The sequence below is a fragment of the Manis javanica genome, chromosome 3 (assembly GCF_040802235.1).
Source record: "Manis javanica isolate MJ-LG chromosome 3, MJ_LKY, whole genome shotgun sequence".
Lineage (NCBI taxonomy): Eukaryota > Metazoa > Chordata > Mammalia > Pholidota > Manidae > Manis > Manis javanica.
In genome coordinates, this window is record NC_133158.1 from 127,334,269 (window position 1) to 127,355,324 (window position 21,056).

The 21,056-nt window shown below is 38.4% G+C and overlaps 1 protein-coding gene and 1 long non-coding RNA gene across 4 annotated transcripts in view; one reads left to right on the top strand and one right to left on the bottom strand.

Moving 5' to 3' along the window:
• Nucleotides 1–21,056, bottom strand: part of KCNMB2 (potassium calcium-activated channel subfamily M regulatory beta subunit 2) — a 246,947-nt gene that overhangs the window by 94,565 nt on the left and 131,326 nt on the right. The window lies entirely within an intron of this gene.
• Nucleotides 17,747–21,056, top strand: part of LOC140848453 (uncharacterized) — a 139,338-nt gene continuing 136,028 nt past the window's right edge. For both annotated transcript variants that reach the window (XR_012129369.1, XR_012129368.1), the window contains exon 1: nt 17,747–19,021. This is a non-coding gene — a long non-coding RNA (uncharacterized lncRNA). The remainder of the gene's footprint in view (nt 19,022–21,056) is intronic.

The window sequence follows — 21,056 nt, forward strand, 5'->3', positions numbered from 1 at the left end:
GAAGTAGTGAAGAAGAAAAGTTGTGTCTGGTATTTTCAACTTTGTGTGTGTGTTACTCAAGGGACATGCAATTTAATTCATAATCAGGAATCTTTTTCTTGGAAAATTAACACCAAGTTCTTCCAACTAATGACTATTTTTCTGAAGGGTTCCATTTCTCAGATAGAAGAAAGATGTATGGAGACTAGAGTTTAACACAATAATTGTAAGATTTTTATATGTAAGGGGAATTACTAATTTCCTTAAAAAAGTAGGCAGAAAAACTCTAATAAGACAGTAGATAAACATTTCTTCCACAAGGTTACGATCAGAGATTTGTGTGTTCTGGGGTCACTACTACTTGGGAACTTCTATACAGGTTTACCCCACAGGGCTGAAATTTTCATAGTGTGGATTATTCTCACACCCCATTGTTGCAGGAGGTCATTGAGAGGACGTGACTGCAGGTTGACCTGGGAGCCGTGCAGGGCAATCGGAGGCTCCACCTCCCTACCCCTTTGTTTGGAAGGTTCAGTCTGTCCACCATTTCCACAGTCAGTTTAAGGCCGCAGCCTTGAGGTAGCAATGTGTTATGGAGACCACCTGGAGGGTGTACACGACTGAACTCAGTCAGGGCGTCTCTATGAACTGAAGAGTGGCGTGCGGGTGCGGCTTGCTGCTGCCCAAGACAAGCCTTGTAAGTTCCCTCACTTACTAAACCTGCCACCCACCTCTCTGGAGTGGCCTGCCTCTTTCTTCCATCTCTCCTTGCTCTCCATGCACCAGGCCAGTTTGTGAGCCAAAATACATCAAAGGAGCTCCTTGCTTTAAACTGTACCAAGGGAGGCCGCCTCAAGACGGCTTTGCATGAGGGCGGGGTCAGAGTGCGGCTCCTCTGGTGGCATCATAGAGCAGGGCTGGGAGGGGTTGGGGGAGAGTCATCCTATGTGGTGGAGTGCAGGAGTGGAGAGTGGGCCGGTAGGAGGCAGAGTTGGGGTGGGGAGGGTGCATAGCAGGAATCTAGAGCCGAGTATGTTGCCTCCAACTGGATGTGGTACTTTGGACAAGGCAGTTACTGTCTGTGTTTTGGTTTCTGGAGTTGTTGAACCAGATTTCTGAAGTAATCTCTAAGAACTAGTTTTGGCTCTAAAAGTAGGTGTAGATAACTCCTTTTCTTTATTTCCTGCTACACTATTATTTTTCTTGATTTGCATGCCCATTAAACACTCATGTGGACCAGCTTTATTGAGCTAATTTTGTATTGTAATTTTATAATTAACAGGGATTTGACTTCAGAAATTTCCCAGCAATGAGATATAGTTTCTCTGAATATTTGCCTATGTCCATGTGAAAGAATAAAAGTAATAAATTTATAATAACAAAATGAAGAAGCTGCATACTTACAGAATAATCATTATATGCCAATCACTGTATATGCTTATATGAATCATCCCCAGACTACAAACTTATTCTGATTTTACAGTTAGGTGACTGAACATTGTCTAAGATCCCTTGGTTCAGTTCATTTTTTAACAAACTTTTACCCCTTTTTCGAGTGGGATATATGAGCAAATAGTAAAAGGAATACTAAACACAAAAAATATCAAAAATTTTTTGTGTCCACTCTCTCCTAACCTTCAGCTGCTTTACCTTTCTGCTTTGTTTTAGTTTCAAAAATGGTGATTTTTACCATTTGCTGCTTCCAGTTCATAGATGTGTTGAGGCTCATAGAATAAAATATAAAATACCACTTAAAACTCCAGATTATATCAAGAGGCAGTTTGCACAGTGGTTGAGGCAGAAATCTCTGGGGTCCATCTGAATCCAGGCTCTGCTGTTTATCATGTGTATGAACTTGGGTCACTTTTTTAACCTCTGTGCTTTAGATTCTCCATCTGTAAAATGGGAATAAAGCAGCTAGTGCTCATGGAATTATAAAGAAAATAACACATGTAGAACAGTTACTATTGCAGGACCTTATACACAGAATGTATGTAGTAAATGTCAGCTATCATTTGTAATATTTTCTCACTAGGTTGAAGTGTCATGAGCACAAATCCCTGTTTGTTCAACATAGTGTCTTCAGCTCCTGTACCAATGGCTGGCATCTGGGAAACATTTAATAAATATTTATTGAATCAATACAACATCCACATGCATTCACATTACTGTAGCCTCCTTATACTAGACTGTACACGCTATTAATTGAGTAATATTCAGACAGTATCTTGGGATAGGTTTCCAAAATAACAGGTACATTTTTAATCAGTCCCAAGTTCTACTCATTATACACAACACCTACAGATTATAGCAACGAGGTGGGTAGGCCCCTAATAAATAAGTAATTTGCCCAAGGAAACATAACATGATCTGAAAAAAGTTCATCTTACTCCAAACCTAGTACTTGCTCCATTAAACCAGGCTGGCACAAAGACATTTCGATTAAAGCATATTGTTTTAAGTCTATTTCTTCTGATTGGCCAGAGATGATAACGAAAGTGACGCTTGACCTGTTCTTAATTTTAAATGAACTTCCAGTCTTTTCTGAGGATTCAGTCTTCTCTGGCTCTTTGGGGTGAAGTGGGACTCCTTGGAGGAAGGAGTTTTACTGGCTGAGTGATTCCCTGGAGCCCCAAGTGGAGCTAATTCTGATGCTGGTTTTTATTCTGTGGTCTTCCAGCAACTTGCATAAAAAGCCCATGGAATGCTCAGATCCTGTCCCACCCCTGCACCCGTCCCTGCCCAACCCAGGTTACCAAAATAGAACCTTTAGGGGTTAGGCCTGAAAGTCTGCATTTAACAAACCTTTAGGGGATTCTGAGGCACTTTAAAATTTTATGAACATATTCTTGGACTTCATGGGGACACTGTTCCTAGTGGACCACAGGGGCTGTGTATACTCTGACCTTGGAAAGGCTGCTGGAAGGGACCTCTTGTCTTCTCTGAATAAGGACAAGGGCTTTGGGGGCCTATGTACCTGGATTCCTTCTGTGAGGAATGACAAAGTCAGGCCTCTTGGTTTGTAAAAGATAATTGGGAATCTGTTTTGAGGGGAGAGGCAAGGACAGGCCAAGAGGAAGACTGTCTCTAACTTACCAAGGGAACTTGGCCACGACACAAGTCTTGGGAGCTCAGATTAGTTAGGTTCTCCTTGTGCAAGAGGAGAGAATAAAAGTAACCGCTGTGGACTTAATGCCAGGCACAATGTTAAGAGTTTTGCTTGTATTATGGTATTTAAAATATGCAATTAAAATATATGCAAATATGTACAATTAAAATAGAGGCATTTGGCATGGTGTGAAGTGATTGCCCTCTGGAGGATCTGGGTTTGAATTTTGACTTACCAATTGGCAAGGGCCATTTCCTTACCTGTCAGAGACGGTTTTCTCTTTTGTCAAAAGTGATGGATCATAATATTTACTCATGTGGTTGTTGTGAGGATTGAATGCAATAAAAACTTAATAAGCTAATGATGTAAAGGGATTAGCATAGTTTGAGGAATATAGTATGTACTCAATTAATGTTCCCTTGACAGCAATCTTTATAAGGCAGGGTCCATATCCATTTAGTTCATTGCTATGTCCCCAGCTCCTTGTACATAATGGGCATTCAACAGATATCAAATATGGGTTGAATAAAATTAGTGAGTGCAAATGGATGTAACAGAGGAAGCATTTGAAAGCTAGAGCCTCATCAGAGATATAAGAGGTTGTTATAATATCAATACTATAAGGAGGTCTAATATTAAAATAAAATTCAATCTTCCTCAGGGAAGACTGAAAACTTTCAAACTTTGTTCTCTACTCCAGTTAGTACAGGAAGAATTTGAATGTTTTGAAAGAATTTGAATGTTTTATGTGTAAAATTGCTTTTCATTTTTGCCTCTTCCCACATGTGTGTGCACACATACACTCACACTCACACCCACACCCACACCCACACCCACATCCACCTAATCGAATTAGGAACCCACTGAAAGCAACCTTGCCTCCAGGCCTTGGCCCAGCTGTCACCTTTTATAGGCAAGGGAGAAACACAAGTCTCTGGCATGCAAATCTAGAATTTAGGATTACTGAGGTTTGGAATGAGGCACCTAAGAAGAAGAAATTCTATTAACTCTCCTGACAGTGTTCTCTTCGGAGTCCCTAACTGATCTGCATCTCCTCTGCCTATTTGGATGTGAGTGGTTAAGGGACTATGATGGGGGAAGGAAGAAATGAGAAGTTCAGAGGTGGCTGTAATTTGTAATCTAGGACTCTGTGAAGAGCCAGAGCTGGACTTCGCTTGATTCCTATGGCATGAAGTTGCCATTTGTTTCACACAATACACATCAGTAGTATTTTTGGTTTAACTCTTATTACTTCAGGTCCCTGGGGGCATTTGCCAACGTGGGGATCCAGAGGCAAGGCACAGACTGGGGCCCCACTGGCTGGTTTGGGCTCCATGGCTTGGGCAGGCCTTAGGGATCAGAAAAGCAAGTGTGGATTTCCAGGTATAGGATGAGATTTAAGCACATGGCAGAAATTGCTTTTATCCAGGTTTCCTTTGAAAGTCTTTGGAATCCAACTATGAATTCCAGACAGGGCTTTTATCCATGTAATTGTAGTTTCTTTATCTATAAAAGCAGTGGAAGCATTTTTCTTCCAGAACTGCAGTGGAGATGAAACAAGATCTGAATGGTGCAAACACAATCCTGGGGAGACTGGTAAACAAATACCCAAACTGCTTTAATTGGCATGTTAATGTGTAAAAAAAAAATTCTCAAATTCTGCTAAAATAGAATTTCTACTTGGCAATTATGTTAGTTCATTTGAAATTGCTGAACTTAACTGAATGAACAAAATTCTATTTTAAAAAAATTCCATAATTTATACTTTTTACTACTTCGGAAGTGCCCTTTCTGATGTTTAATTGAGTTATGGAGAAATACTATATAAAAAACTGAGTTTCTAAAAAAACCATGTTGTGTTAACCCATCTTTTGTTATTGATCCAGGCCTGACAGTAACAGCTGCTAGTGACAAGTCTCAGAAAACCTTATGAAAGCAAATGCCCTCTTCTCTGGTTCTTTTTCAATACTTGGTGTGTCACAGACTATTTCTGGAAGTTTAATTCAAGACATCCTTAAAGCTGAAGCCAGGTGACTTAACTAAGGTGTCTGGAAAGCAGGAAGTGTGTTGCCTAGCAATCAGAAACATTTGAAAATATCCAGTACATCTTCTGTTTAGTGTTTGCAGCTCTCCTGATTTTCCAATACACATAGCAGATGTGAAGCCTCCTGTTTAAATTTTAAGAGCATGAAACAGAGTAGTGAAAAGCGGAAACAGCGCTTTCATTTGTAAACTAACAAATTGGCTTCAGCCCCAAATCTTTGGGAATTTGCAAAGACTCATTTCCTTCATGTTGATTTTCTCATGTTCTGCCCCCAAATAGAACTAGTACACTGCTATTTTTACTCCTTTAACCTATAAGAGGAGTTAAGCTTCTTATAAATCAGAGATGCTTTATGAGAATGTTGACAAAGAAGGCAAGAATAGAAAAAAGACTTGAGAAGATCATTCATTCATTCTCTCATTCATTCATTCATTTGGTCTTTCCTGCATTCATTGGTGAATTAACAAATAAATACAGTATTTAGCAATTAAGAGCCAAAAATCAGACACACTTCAGTTCAAATCCCTACTTCACTCTGAATGACCCCATCTGAAATTATTTAACCTCTTAATAAGTTTCAGTTTCTTCTTCACAAAAGGGAATAAAAATAGGATTTACCTTGTGGTTTTTTTTCTTTCTGTGAGACTTAAATGAAGTAGGTATAGCAATCAACATAGCTTCTGATACAGAATGAGCTCACAGTGAATTGTGTGGATGATACTATTGCTACTGTCATTATTTTTGTTAGTAAATGCCCACTCTGAGTTCCACACTGATAAGAAGTTCCTATAACTTAAAGGAAAAAGTATAGGGTCTTGAATCAGACTTCCTATTCAAGCAAGTTTCTCAACCTGTGAGTGCTTCAGTTTTCTCAGGTATAAAATGAGACCCGCAGCATTTTACTCCATCAGTAGGAATGAAATGAGGGAATATTTGTACAGAGCATAGCACAATGCCAGGCACATAAGATTAGCGCTCTATGAAAGTTGGCTACCATCATCATTATCATTATATGTCCTTGTCACTGGAGTTACAAAGATGAATAAATCATGGTCCCTGGCCATGCATAGTCTCGGGCGGGGGGGTACAGGCATTTGGAAGAGTACACTTAAAAGTAAGTACCTACAAGAGAACAGGTATGATAATGGTGGTATAAACAGAAGGTTATAGAAGCCCCAGTAAGGTACCCTCCCCAGGCATTCATTAGAACTACAGTTTCCACACTTGGCTGCACATTAGAATCATCTTTAAAAATAACTGATGTCTGGGTTCCCCTCTCAGAGATTCTGACAATTGCTATGGGGCATATAATATGGGCATCAGGATTTTTTAAGCTCTGGGATGATTTTAATGTGCAGCCAAATATTGATACTGATTATATAAACTGCAAAATTGGCACAAATATCTGGGATGGGTAGGTTCCAGCCTGACTGCGGGAGACCCTAGGAGCCCTGAAGCATCCCCTGCACACAGTTAGCACCTGATCGCTTCTGCTTCCCACTCCCTCTTCTGGAATAAGGCTGCACATCTTCCCTAATCCCAGTAAAGCTGAGGCAAGCCTATTCTTGTCATCTCTACCCTGCCAAGAGCATTTCAGAGTAGCAACTGCAATCAATAGTAATAATTCCTTTGATTTTCCAGGTAGTGGTACCAGCAGTAATATGAATGCTGGCAGCAGGGGCCATCATTTATTTGGAACTTACTACGTGCCAGCTGCTTCTAATTTATCATCTTATTTGATCATTGCAACAACCCTAAGGGTTAGGTACTGACTGTTACCTCCTTTGTATAGGTGAGGAAACCAATGATAAAAAAACTTAACTAGTTTACCAGAGTCTCATGGCTAGTAAACGGCAGATGCCTCTGCTCCCTGCAACTCAGCTATAAGCTATCATTTCATACCAGAGACCCTGAAACTGGACCCTTGGAATCAGTACCACTTGCCATTCACATTCTCTCTCAAGCCTTTCTCCTTGTATGTCCACTTGCAAATAGAACCAAACTAGAAATGGTTGTATGGTACTCTGTGGCTTTGTTTTGTGTTGATATGCTAAATACAAGCTAACTGAGAGGTCTCTTTGGTGGAGAGGAGCCTGGAGCCTCCCTGGGCATTTGCACAGAAGCCTTGGGGTGGACTGTGGTGTGGATATGCAGAGGGGAGAGCAAGTTAGGCATTAGAGCTGGGTAGGGTGTGGTGCTGCAGAGAGATTTGTTCTTTTTCATCAGGGAAGAAGTTTGGGTCTGGCAAAGGGATCACAAGCCACAAAATAACAACTTCTTCCTTTTTTTTAAGTTCCTGCTGGTCTGGATTGGGAGAGGAATGCCGTCAGGTTAGAAAGACAAGAGACCAAAGGCCTGTGACTTGTCAAATTTGATCTGCACCCCTTTGCAAATAGCATAGACCTTCTAAATGTGGTTGTTTCTGCACACTGAGACAGGCCAGTGAGGGGTGCTAATGTCCCCTTACCTTACAAAGAGAAGCATATGACAAAAAGGAACAATAGCTGTTGTTGGGAGAAGTCCTACTCTGTGCCTGGCACTTTGCATACATTATCTTATTAATTACTAAAATATCCTATGAGCATGGAATTATCATGATCTTGCTACACATAAAAACAGATGAATGTCTAATGCTGTATTTTGCTGAAGATCATGCAGCTTGTGACTTGAGAACTAAGCAAATACCTGTGGCTTATGACACCAAAGGCCAGGAGGGGCCGTGACTTGGGGGTTAAGCAATCTGTCTTGGGAGTGGATAGTGGATGATCACGTGCAGCCTCTGACAGTGGATTGTGAGATATGACAGCCAAGGTTTCCCTGCCCTGCTAAGCACTTGAAGGTGTCTCCTGTGGTCTGACACGGGTGGTGGAAGCAGGGCCATGGTACTACCAAGGCCAAAGCATTTCTTCTGTGTTTGTATTTCTACCCCTCTGCTTCTGTGTCTATTTTTCTATGAAAACTCTATTTGGAAGAAGTGGATGGGGTTCCATTCCAAGATACTTGGCATTTTGTTTCCTGGAGGAGATGCCTTTGACTCTGCTTTTGGTATTTTAACTGTAATTATTTCAGATATGCTAAATCTGAAGAACAGTCCAAAACCATAGAAATGACTATAATTAAAATTTTGTTAGCAAAAAAAAAAAGATGATTATAGACATGTATAAAAAGCATTCTTTTTTTGGTCTTTCCCCAAATACAAACATCATAACCCTTCTGGGGTGTGTGTGTGTGTGTAAGGGGGTGGGTGTATGTATCTGGAACTCATTTTCAGACCTTCTCTTCTGGGTGATTAAACTCTCATTTAAACATTTTTGTAATTATGCATTTTATGAAAATAAAACCTACTTTCTCATTTATATTGTTGAAAGTAGACACTGAATTAACTGTCCACAGTTCAGAGAACCTAATATGGGATGTCAGCTAGGCCAGGCACAGCCTGTGTGATGGATTGATAGACAAGTCAGGCCTGATTATCAACACTTTTACCAAAGATTGGATAGTATCTCCCAGTCCTAGTAGCTGCTGCACAGTGACAGCATAAAGTTGTCACAGGCCTGATACTCAGCAGCGATTACCTAGGAACGAGGCCAAGGAACCCTTCCTATGTGAGTACTACTGGGAGGAAGAGTCAGGGACTCAGGGAAGGTCTCTGTTCAAGAGCTGGGTGAAGCCCCTGTCAGAGGGGCTGTAGAGGGATGTAGTCAGTGGTTCCCCAGATATGGTTGGATTAGGATCCCAGCTTGAGGACTGTGGTTCAAAGCCTGGGTCTCTTCTAAGACCTGGGGCCATGGACTTATGGAGAAGGCCCTGGATTTTTGGCTTAGATGACCTTAGAAAAGAGGTCAAAGGAGAGTTAGATTTGAGTTTGAAGTGGGGGAAGGAGTCATGGTAGTAGGTACCAGAGAGATGAGGAACAGAAGAGGCTGGGCACTTATGAAAGTCAAGTTTTACAGAAGCCAGGAATTGATGGTGGTTGCAAAACACTGCAGCCTCTCAAATGTACCATTTCCCAGCCTTACATGAACAGGCCTTGTGAACAGGCTGGGACTAAGCATGATGCAAGAGAGGCAGTCCTGAGTCTTTGTTCTCCCATTGGCTACTTTTATGTCCTTCAGGAAGCTAGTTAACCTTTTGAGTCTCTTGTTCTTAAATTAATGGAGAGGACAGTGATTGCTTTCTTGTTCTCCCTTCTGACAAGGTATCCTTAAACAGTCTTCACCTTTGTAAAGGGAGGTTATTTGTTTCAGTGGAGCATGGTCTAAGAATTTTTCTGCAATGATGGAAATTTTCTATAACCCTTTACTAACTGATACAGTAGCCACTAGCCATATATAGCTCAAACTGACTATCACATTGGACAGCTCTGGTCTACGTAGCTTTGAAACACATCTTCCCATCTTGGAGTGTGTGTGGGAAGTATTTGGGTAATACCATCAGAGGATGTTTATCTGACAGTGAAATCTGTATAGCAAATTCAACATAGGACACATCACTTTTTACTATAGTACTGGAAACTTAATTGTTTCCCATGGAGGATGGAGATTTTAAATAAGATTATCTAATCATAAAAGTACTTCATCAACTATTAAAGTTTTATTTCTCAATTTCCAGCATTATAATTTGAGAGGACTCTTTTCCACAGTATGATGTTCTTTGGTCTATACAGGAAAACATTTCCTTTATTGCTTAAGAAATAGACCTTAGACCTATCTCTTGAATACTCTTTGGGCTTAAAACTCTGGGAACTGTGTTGATTTATGCCATCATCCAAACCACTCTATTCCTCACTTTAATATCTTATGATAAATGCTTGAAGTTACTCACAGACTAATTCCTTTTGAATTATTCAGTATTTAGAAAGAGCTTAGGTTTATAGCCAGCAATGGTCCACATGCAAGAGCCAAGATACATGAACTTATGTAAGCAGATGCATGTTTACATGAACAAGGCCTCATTTATACCATATGCCTATATTTTCCCACTATTATTGTCCAATGTTAACTGAGTACCACTAGTGAAGAAATAAGTTTTTTCCTCCTGAATTAAAACCTTTGTATTTTTGTAAATTTCAACATAAATAGTGGACTTGAGTGTCTGCTGTTTTTCTGTTTACTGGGTTCTCCACATTGACCATCTGACTAAATAGACCAGCAGGAAGCCAAAGGGACACAAATGGAGAACTAAGTATCTCCCTGTTCTTTCTCTTTTATGACTTTTTTCCCCCCTAGCCACTTCCTTTTGGCTTCCAAAAAGCTTTAGAAATAGTGGACCGGTGGCAAGCCTGCAGGCAAATCCCAGCTCCGGAGACATTCCAGCTCTGTGGCTCTGTGCTCAACTCCAGTTTCCTCTTCCTCAAAATGAGAATATGAATATCTTTCAAACATAAGAAGGAAGAGTGTTCTGTACCTAGCAAACAGGAGCCCATTAATAAAGTGTTACCAATATCATTGGTTAGACCTCAGTGTCGTTCTCTCATTTTCCAATGTCTTCCCTTTTTTGTTTTCATTATTTTCCTCTTTCTTTTCCCTTAATTTTAATCACCCTTTTCATATTCCTCTTGGTTTCCTTAAAACTTGAAAGGAATATGGCTATATGTATATAATTAACTAAATAATCTTCATTCCTTTCTTCTTGTCTACTTCCTTTCCTTAGTCTGCAAATACATAGAGATCCTTACAAGTAACCCCTCTCTATCGCCAATTCTCTTTCTCTTTCTCTCTCTCTTTCTTTTCTTTCTTTCTTTTCTTTTTTCCTTTCTTCTTTCTTCCTTCCTTCCTTCCTCCCTCCCTCCCTCCCTCCGTCCCTCCCTTCCTTCCTCTCTCTCTCTCTCTCTCTCTCTTGCTCTCTCTGTCCATATAGATGTATCTCTATACCTCTAGCTATGTCTGTATTATATATTTTAAAAAGATGATAAGGTTTGAAGAAGCTACTAGGATAAAGCTACTCAGGCAAGAGTAAAGGAAAAAAACTATTAAATTGTCCACTTTATATCAGACCCTGGGATTAGATACCTTCAGTAAGGAAGGAATGTGTGGTGTGTGTGCCCTAATTCCATCTGCTTCCGTGAACAGAGACTTAACAATGATGGATGCAGGCTAGGTTCATATCTCTTGATTAATAGCTTTCAGCATTAATAAGACTCAAGAAGGCAGCATGAGAGGGAGGCAGAGAACTCCTCCCAAAACCACATGTATTATGAAAATATAATTAATACAACTAATCCTTAAAGAGCAACAGGAAAGAAGGCTGCACCACGCTGCATACACCTGGATCTTCAGGCACTCCATCCCCACGGCTGGCTACTCAGCTCCGAAGTCCCCCACTGTGACATGCAGCCTGCTGTGCCTTCCTCCTAGCCTGCCAGCACTGGTTCGCAAACTGGCAGTCCCTGCCCTGGCATCACAAAATTCAACATCCATTCATGATAAAAACTCTCAAGAAAATGGATATAGACGGCAAATACTTCAACATAATAAAGGCCATATATGACAAACCCACAGCCAACATCATACTTAACAGCAAGAAGCTGAAAGCTTTTCCTTCAAGATCGGGAACAAGACAAGGATGCCCACTCTCCCCACTTTTATTCAACATAGTTCTGGAGTACCTAGCCACGGCAATCAGACAACACAAAGACATAAAAGGCATCCAGACTGGTAAGGAAGAAGTTAAATTGTCCCTGTTTGCAGATGACATGATTTTGTACCTAAAAAATCCTAAAGAATTTACTCCAAATCTACTAGATCTAATATCTGAATTCAGTGAAGTTGCAGGATACAAAATTAATACACAGCAATCTGTTGCATTCCTATACACTAATGATGAACTAGCAGAAAGAGAAATCAGTAAAACAATTCCATTCACAGTTGCATCAAAAAGAATAAAAATACTTAGGAATAAACCTAACCAAGGAAGTGAAAGACCTATACTCTGAAAACTAAAAGACACTCATGAGAGAAATTAAAGAAGATATCAATAAATGGAAACATATCCCATGCTCATTGATAGGAAGAATTAATACTGCCAAAATGGCCATTTTGCCTAAAGCAACTATAGATTCAATGCAATCACTATCAAAATACAAGCAGCATTCTTCAATAAAGTAGAGCAAATAGTTCTAAAATTCATATGGAACCACAAAAGACCCCAAATAGCCAAAGCAATCCTGAGAAGGAAGAATAAAGTGGGGGGGGGGCGGAATTAAGCTCCCTGACTTCAAGTTCTACTACAAAGCCACAGCAATCAGCACAATTTGTTACTGGAAGAAAAATGGACCCATATACCAATGGAACAGAGTAGAGAGCCCAGATATAAACCCAAGCATATATGGTCAATTAATATATGATAAAGGAGCCATGGATATACAATGGGGAAATGACAGTCTCTTCAACAACTGGTGTTGGTAAAATTGGACAGCTACATGCAAGAGAATGAAACTGGATTATTGTATAACCCCATACTCAAAATGGATCAAAGACCTGAATGTAAGTCATGAAACCATAAAACTCTAAGAAGAAACATAGGTAAAAATCTCTTGAATGTGAACCTCAGCTACTTTTTCCTGAATGCATCTCCTCACATGAGGGAAACAAAATAAAAAATGAACAAATGGGACTACATCATGCTAAAAAACTTCTGTAAAGCAAAGGACACCATCAGCAGAACAAAAGACATTCTGAAGTATGGGAGAATATATTTGTAAATGACATATCCAACAAGGGTTTAACATCAAAATATATAAAGAACTCACATGCCTCAACACCCAAAAAGCAAATAACCTGATTAAAAAATGGGCGGATGATATGAATAGACACTTCTCCTAAGAAGAAATTCAAATGACCAACAGGAACATGAAAAGATGTTCCACATCTCTAATGGGAAATGCAAATTAAAACCACAATGACATACCACCTCATACCAGTCTTAGAAAGACTAAGAACAACAAATGCTGGCTAGGTTGCTGAGAAAGGGGAACCCTCCTATACTGCTCTTGGTAATGTAAAGTAGTTCAACCATTGTGGAAAGCAATATGGAGGTTCCTCAAAAAACTAAAAATAGGAATACCATTCGACCCAGGAATTCCACTCCTAGGAATTTACCATAAGAATGCAAAAGCCCAGTTTGAAAAAGACATATGCACCACCCCTATGTTTATCACAGCACTATTTACAATAGCCAAGAAATGGAAACAATCTAACTGCGTGTCAGTAGATGAATGGATAAAGAAGGTGTGGTACATATATATACACAATGGAATATTATTCAGTCATAAGAAGAAAACAAATCCTACTATTTGCAACAACATGGATGGACCTAGAGGGTATTATGCTCAGTGAAATAAGCCAGGCGGAAAAAGACAAGTACCAAATAATTTCACTCATTTCTGAAGTGTAAGAACAAAGCAAAAACTGGAAGAACAAAACAGCAGCAGATTCACAGAACCCAAGAATGGACTAACAGTCATCAAAAGGAAAGGGACTGGGGAGGGTGGGTTGGAAGGGAGGGAGAAGGGGAATAAGGGGCATTACGATTAGCACATATAATGTGGGGTGGAGCCACGGGGAAGGCAGTATAGCACAGAGAAGACAAGTAGTGACTCTATAGCATCTTAATATGCTGATGGACAGTGACTGTAAATGGGGTATGTGGTGGGGACTTGATAATGGGGGTAATCTAGTAACCACTAATATACCACAACAATTTGGTATATTAGTGATACCAAAAGAAAAAACAAAAAAAAAACAAACACAGGACCTCACTGAAAACTAAAAAAACCCCCCAGCTTTCAGCATTAGTACTTCCATACAAATGAATGCAATTAGAATTTTAAACAAAATCATGAGACCAAAGCTATTTTAGTTTGGAAAAAAAATCCATCCAGAATGTAAGCTGCATTAATTGAGTTTAGATTGGGTGTCACAGTAAAATCCTATTGGGAAGGACCTTTGACTTGTAGTATGGCTCAGTGGGGCTCAGTGTCACACTCAACCAGGCAAACTCTCTTCAGCTTTAAGACTATTTTAAAAACATGAAAAGTTTCTTGGGTTTCTTTTTTTTTTTTAAGACTGTTCATTAAGAGGAAGTTGCGGATGTAGAAGATGTGGTTGAGGATGAGATGGAAAAAGAAATGAGCTCTTTTTTCTTAATCTTGAGTGCTATTAGCTGGAGGTATCTTCTCAAATCTCTTCCTAAATCTGTTACATTAGATATGGAAAAACATTTAGAATTCTCATGTTTTGTAAGGAAATTACGTTGTGATGACACAGAGAAAATTTCTTCATCTTTTTTGACTTTTGCTCCCTTTTTTGAGAAAGGTGGGTGTTGGGTTAACACTCTAAGGCCTGAAAAGTCCTTTTAAGGAATCTAAGTTCCAGGGGCCAGGTGATTTAACTAACCATCCTGGTTAGAGGATGGTAAGCTGGAAGAGAGCTTGGTCCAATTTTTTCTACTTATTAAGGGTTTGGTCACGAAATGAAATTTTAAAGAGGTTTGATAAATGTTTTAGACAGTGAAGTGGGATTATTGGTTGATAGGAGATAAGTACTGAATAGTATATCAGAAGACCTAGCCTTTTACTAGCTAGTTTTGCATCCATAAGTAATCAATATGAACTCTTTGGGCCTTGGTTTTCCCATGGTAAAAATAATATAATTATGTCTGCACAGAATATTGTGACAATTGAGTGAGATTATGTACATGAAAATACCTTGCAAACTCAAAGGCTTTAATAATCCTATGTATTTCTTGATCACTTTGATCCCTTTTGGGGTATGTTTCAGAGGAGATTCCATATATTGCATTTAAGGTGGTTGAAGCAGATGACCCTTAAGTTTCATTAAACCTTGAATCTACCAGTAGTGGATCTTGAATCTACAGTAGTGAAACAGTGCATTTCTAATAAAGGGAATCATATTTTATGTGAGTGGTATGTTTTTAAAACTTTGTATAATATGTAATTTGAATAATTTCAGGCTGATTTTCCCAAATTAGTAAGTGTAAAGGAGAATACATTGTCAGAGTGTAGAAATCTACAGTCATTATGGCAATTCCCCTCTCATTTCCTTTTTCTTCCTCCTCCTTCATTCATTTCTTCTTTTTCTCCTCCTCTTTCCCTTCTCCTTCTCCTTCCAAGATGCTTTTATATATATCTAGATGCAGAATTATCTATTATTTTTAGAGCTCTCTTTCCTAAATCAGCAGCTCATTGTTTCTTGGTACTTGGTTGGCCGCCTTTAAAGTGTTTTGGCATATCTGACATTTCTTAAAAAGTTTCTTGGAGAGTTTGATTTTTGCACTAGCACCATGATTCAGTTAATGATTAGAAACTTTGTTATGGTATATTTAAAAAGCAGTATATAATGAACACAGTGAGTGTTGGAATAACAGTCAAATAGTCATCAGAATTATCTTCTGAAATTTTAAAGCACCCAACAATATGGTTCAGATGATTCTGGCAAAGGATAAAAGTTACTGATGCCATCTGGTGTCAGTGTAATAGAGTTTATGATTCACTTGACTTGCTAACTTTGAAATTGTGTGGCTCTAAGTTTTTTAAAAACACAGATTTTCATTATGTACAGTTTTGTGTATAAAGTGATTCATTAATATTTTCTATATCAAAATCACAGTACTTCAAATTTGCATAGTCTGAATGCACAAAATGTCAAGCACACTACATTTTAAGTAACATGTGCTTACTACTCTTAATACTTCAGAAATGACAAGTGCAACAGCCTAGAAGAAAGCAACAAAGAATGAAAGCACTTGAATAGATATTTCCAGCCTATTTCAACATATGGGTTTTCTTTATGAAGTTCAGATATGCATAAGCTAGTGGTTCAACCACTGCTGGAGCCCCTTATATATCTTCTTTTCCTTTGGTGACATTTCTGTAGTAAAATTCAGTAATAATACTTCATCTTTTCAATGGAGATACTGTGGAGGAGTGGGAAGAGCATATGACTGGAATGAGAACCCTCAAGTTCAGTTTTGGTCCCACTGCTCACTAACTTTATGATCTTAGACACCTAACCATTCAGTCTATACTTATTTTTAAGACAGAGGAACAGGTAAAGAAGTATTTCCCAGAGTATTTAGGTATCAGATGAGATCATTTAGATGACTATGTTCTGTAACTACTAAAGCATGATACAAATGCAAATGTTACTACTGGTAAAACATATCATCTTTGAATACTACCAGAGTTACAATAAAATGAGAGGAAAATAATATTCTTAAAAATCTGTGACTACTAAGATGCTTGCCATTATCAAGTCAATCTATGTTAATTTTTTACTACCATTTTGGAGGAGAAAATGTCATGAATTCACTAACAATACACATTCACAGTATATTATGCAGCATTTAGTATTTTTTTATACTCATAGGATTTTCTGAATGTTACTTCATTAGAAATTTTATGCTACATAATAATAATGATCAGAAGACTTCTGTTTGACTTAAGCCTAAACTAATCATGAGTTTAAAATTCCTTTTTTCTGCTTCTTATATTTTTAATCCTTAGCGTATATTTTTTACATGTGAAAGACACTGAGATATTTGCTGTTCAAATAAGAATATACACTGATTGCAAAGCTGATATACATTGGTATTCACATTTTTGATAGGAATATGAAGGAGTTTACCATATTTTCTTAAGTCTCACTTACCTTTCTCCTATTCAACAACTTTTTCTTGTCCCTTCCAAAAGAATCAAAGAATATGCAAGTATAAATACATCTACAAAGATATGAAATTTGAGTTGGAAGTTCAATATTTAAAAAAAATGAAACATTCCAAATTTCATCACTAGATAGCCTTTTTTTTTCTTTACTTGTGTCTCTTCTTATTGTTCTGGAATTGCAGGTAGGATGATGCCATTACAGATCTCTGAGATATGGACTCTCCTGGTATAATGGAACAAGTTATGAATGAAAGAGCAGGGGTAGTGAGTTTTCAGCCTTGGAGTTAGCACATTTATTTGCTTTTGTGCTGCATAAATTCTACTTCTGTGTGTTTGTCCCACTATAAATTTATCACAATCTTTTTTTTTCTCATTAAGAGAATAGCTATTTACTGTGTTCTCACTTAATTTGAAGCCTGAGGGGATACAGGTCCATAAGATTTCATGACAAATTTCATAAAGTTGTCAGAAAAATGATTATATCATTGAATTTAAAAAATTTAAACAGTTGCTGCTACCAGCCTTATTTATTCTAGAGATGAAATAGCAAAATTTATCATGAGACTAAACCTCAAATTATTGTCCTATAAAATATTTCACTAGAGCACTCAGAATCTCATTTGTTTCTTTATCAGTTCAAAACTGCTTAGCTCTGAGAATTCTTATCTGAAATGTAAAAAGCAACCCAGAAAGTTGTTGTAACCCACTTAATTCTTGGTTTCCAGTTTTTCTCATCATAAATCTAATCTTTTTTCACTCCTCAGGTTTCATTAATAAGTTCAGGAATATTACCCAAATTTTAATTGATCGAGTTACCTTGGAAACAGTGAACCTGAAGTTCCCAGTAAAAAGATTTCAACTGTGCCAGGCAAAGATATTTTTCCTTCCAATTATACACATCTATAGTTTTACCTTTAAGAAGAAAGCCCATTTAAAAATAAGTAGTTTATAAAAATCTGTTTCCAAGGACTTTTGGATTTTTCTCATTCTTTTTCTTCACTCAGACTTCAAGGATATTTTCAGGCAAGACAAAAATATTTCATTGGAAGTACTGAACATTTCAAAACTATAGTATTTTCCTAATATTCTGTTGGTTGCTCAGGAACAAAATAACAGTCATGAAAGTGAAAATTAAATAATAAAAATCAAGATTCTGCCTCCAACTTTACTTAATAAGCAAACCCCTGGTTACTTCCACATTTTTGAAACTTCTCTGCCCTGCAGTGCTATTTGCACCTCCTCTAATTGTTTTACTCACATGATTCCTGGGCATTAATCTAATTCCCACAAACAGCAGGGCACTTCAGGATTCCACTGGATATGGGCCTTGCCTTTCATGTTATCTTTGCAAAAGTCTTCCTTCAATAATAGCCACTGGATTCCCATTGCATAGCCATGTAGAAACTCTAGACTCACAAATACACAGAGGCTTATTACAAAAATATGATGAGAATCAGTGAAGAAATCTTTGGATGTGAACGTTAATCTTCCTTCTATCAGGCCATGAACCAAAAAATATGATCTGACTTGCTGAATTATTCATACAGTTCACTCTCATCATGCAGAGGTAAATCAGGAGTCAACCTTTTTTTTTAGTGGTACTGCCTTTGTTTTGGTAAATGTCACAGTGGCAGCTGAAGATGAAGAGGTTTCCTTAGTTCCCATTTCCAAGAGCCTCCTTGTGCAGCTTTCTGGGTGGAAATGTAGAAAACTCTTTGGTGTTATCCTTAGTCACTTCCACTGGGCCACTCTGTCCTTGGATGGCATTTGTTTTCCTAAATCAAGCATGCTTGAGCAATATTTCCATCCGTTTAAATCTGTTCACAGATTTCATAGAAGAGGCACTTGCTAATTTGCTTCTGTGGTTAAAAAGAAAAAATAAAAGCTGTCTGCACTTCTTCAAGTAGAAATTCATAATCCGCAGTTGGTTGGATATGATTTGTTCCTTTTCAAAAATGTTTCACTTGAAGGATGTTGATGTGTAATGTTAGTTTCAGGTGTACAATTCACAACCTTTAATCTTCACCAACGTCACTCTACCCTGTCATCAATAGATCTTTCTTCCCAGTCTGTGACCTCATACCCAGGAGGCGTTAGGCAGAGACATGGGCCCTGGAAGAGCTGCCAGCATTCAAGGTTCTGAAGAAGTAGGAGAGGAAGGAGAAAGAGCTTTCTGCATGGGTGAAGGATTTATGTATTTGTTTTGGTAAGAAAGGGAGAATGTGGCAGATGAGTGTTTTTGATACATGTTTGTTTTGTGTTTGGTAAGCCTGGGAAATCAGGGTTATTAGCAAAGAGAAATAGTAGGCAGGTGAAGGTTAAACTGAGATGTAGGCTGTGCTGTATAATATGATAGCCACTAGTCACATGTGGCTATTAAAACTGGAAATGTAGCTAGTTTGAATTGAGATGCACTATAAGTGTAAATATAAAGTACACACCTGAATTTGGATATTCAGTATAAAAAGAATGTAAAACATTTAATAATTTTTATATGATTACATGTTAAAATGATAACATTTTAGATATATTAGATATATTAAATGAAACATCAAAATTAATCTCAGCTATTTCTTTTTACTTTGATTTAATGTGGCTATTACAAAATTTGAAATTACATATATAGCTCATATTTACGGCCTATATTTCTATTGATCAGTATTTATCTAGAATTTGAACTTGAGGGGGATATTGCTTAGGAGGTGTTGAAGGAAGGATCTGTGTAGGTAAGTGAGGAAATCAAAATTATAGTTGAGGATTGTTGCAATAGATTTGCAGGGAGAAAACACTAAAGGAGGGCAAGAGATGACCAAAAACAATTATTGTGCATTAACTCTGCACCAGGCACGCTGGTCCATTATCTTTCTTAATCATCACAGCAGCCTTGGTATGTAAGTATTCTTTCTATTGCATAGGTGGGAAAATTGAGGATTAGAAAAACAAAATAATTTGCCCTAAATTATCTAATCTACTGAGAGAAGATTGAGGATTCAAACTTGGATCTGCTCCATATCCTCCACTTGACCAGGAGTTGGAGAAGAATGACAAGAACTTCTGGGGACACAGCTATAAGAAATGGGAACGCCCAGAAAATGCTGCAGCAGAAAAGTTAGCAGGTATCAAGAAAAGACCAGTGTAAATAGTTAAGAAAAAAGAGATGAAAGCTAACCTTAGAGTTGAAAGCCCTGGAGATATAAAGTGAGGTGACATCAAGTCCCAAGCTGGGTTCATCTGATGAAAAAGCACTGCTCTCTCTAAAATCCATTCCATGAATTAATTCCACTGACAGACATTAATTGGGTTCCTGCTGTAAGTAAGATGCTGTTTAACAGAATGAGTGGCAAAGAGAACCACTCCTGTCTCCTGTCTGTCTGTCTAAATAAGCCTCTGAAGCCGCTGACTGTTCACAAAGCTTGGGCTAGTAGAAATAGTAGCACATGACTAAAGTTAGGAGGTATAAGTTCATTCTCATCCTATATCTTTGGATAACTAGCCGTGTGACCCTGTATGAGCTACTTAACCCTTCTAATGGTCAGGTTTCTTATCCATCAATCTTTTTCACCTTTCATGGCTGTTGTGAGGCCTAAAATCCAAATGAGATGATATGAATATATGCCTTATGATTTGTAAAGTGCTGCATCTGCTTGAAAATCCATTCATTAGCTGTTATTGGGTGAGACAGATATAGGACCATGGTTTCGTGAGGACCCTTGTTAAAACTACAGGTGTTGTCAGGCTTTTGACTCATTCCAGTAGCACATGAGTGTGAATTCCTTTGACTGAGTTAACTATTTTAAAAAGTAACATTTTTTGAGCACATATAACTAATTATTAATTCTTACAGCAACTCTATTATGTCGATATTGTTAGCCCCATTCTACTAGTGAGGAAACCAAAGCTCTGAGTTTAGGTAACTCTATTAGTGTGTGAGAATGGCCTTGAATGTACATTCTCTCGGGCGAGGATCTGCATGCTTGCCTCTAGCTCCCAGAGCCTGGTTCTGCGAGTCTGGAGTAGGATCCAGCTATCTGTATATTTTTTAAACTTTAGAGATTGTAGTAGTTATCTCAGCTCAGGAAGCACTGTTCTAGCAAGCTTCTGAACACCTTTGGGATGGGTGTTGTCTTGTGAGGCAGCTGTGGGCTCTGTTAGAATGGCTCAAATGTGCATCCTGAGCTTCTGCTGACTGACCCAGTCCTAGCCTGCAGGAACACACAGGTGGCCTGATGACAGTACAGGGA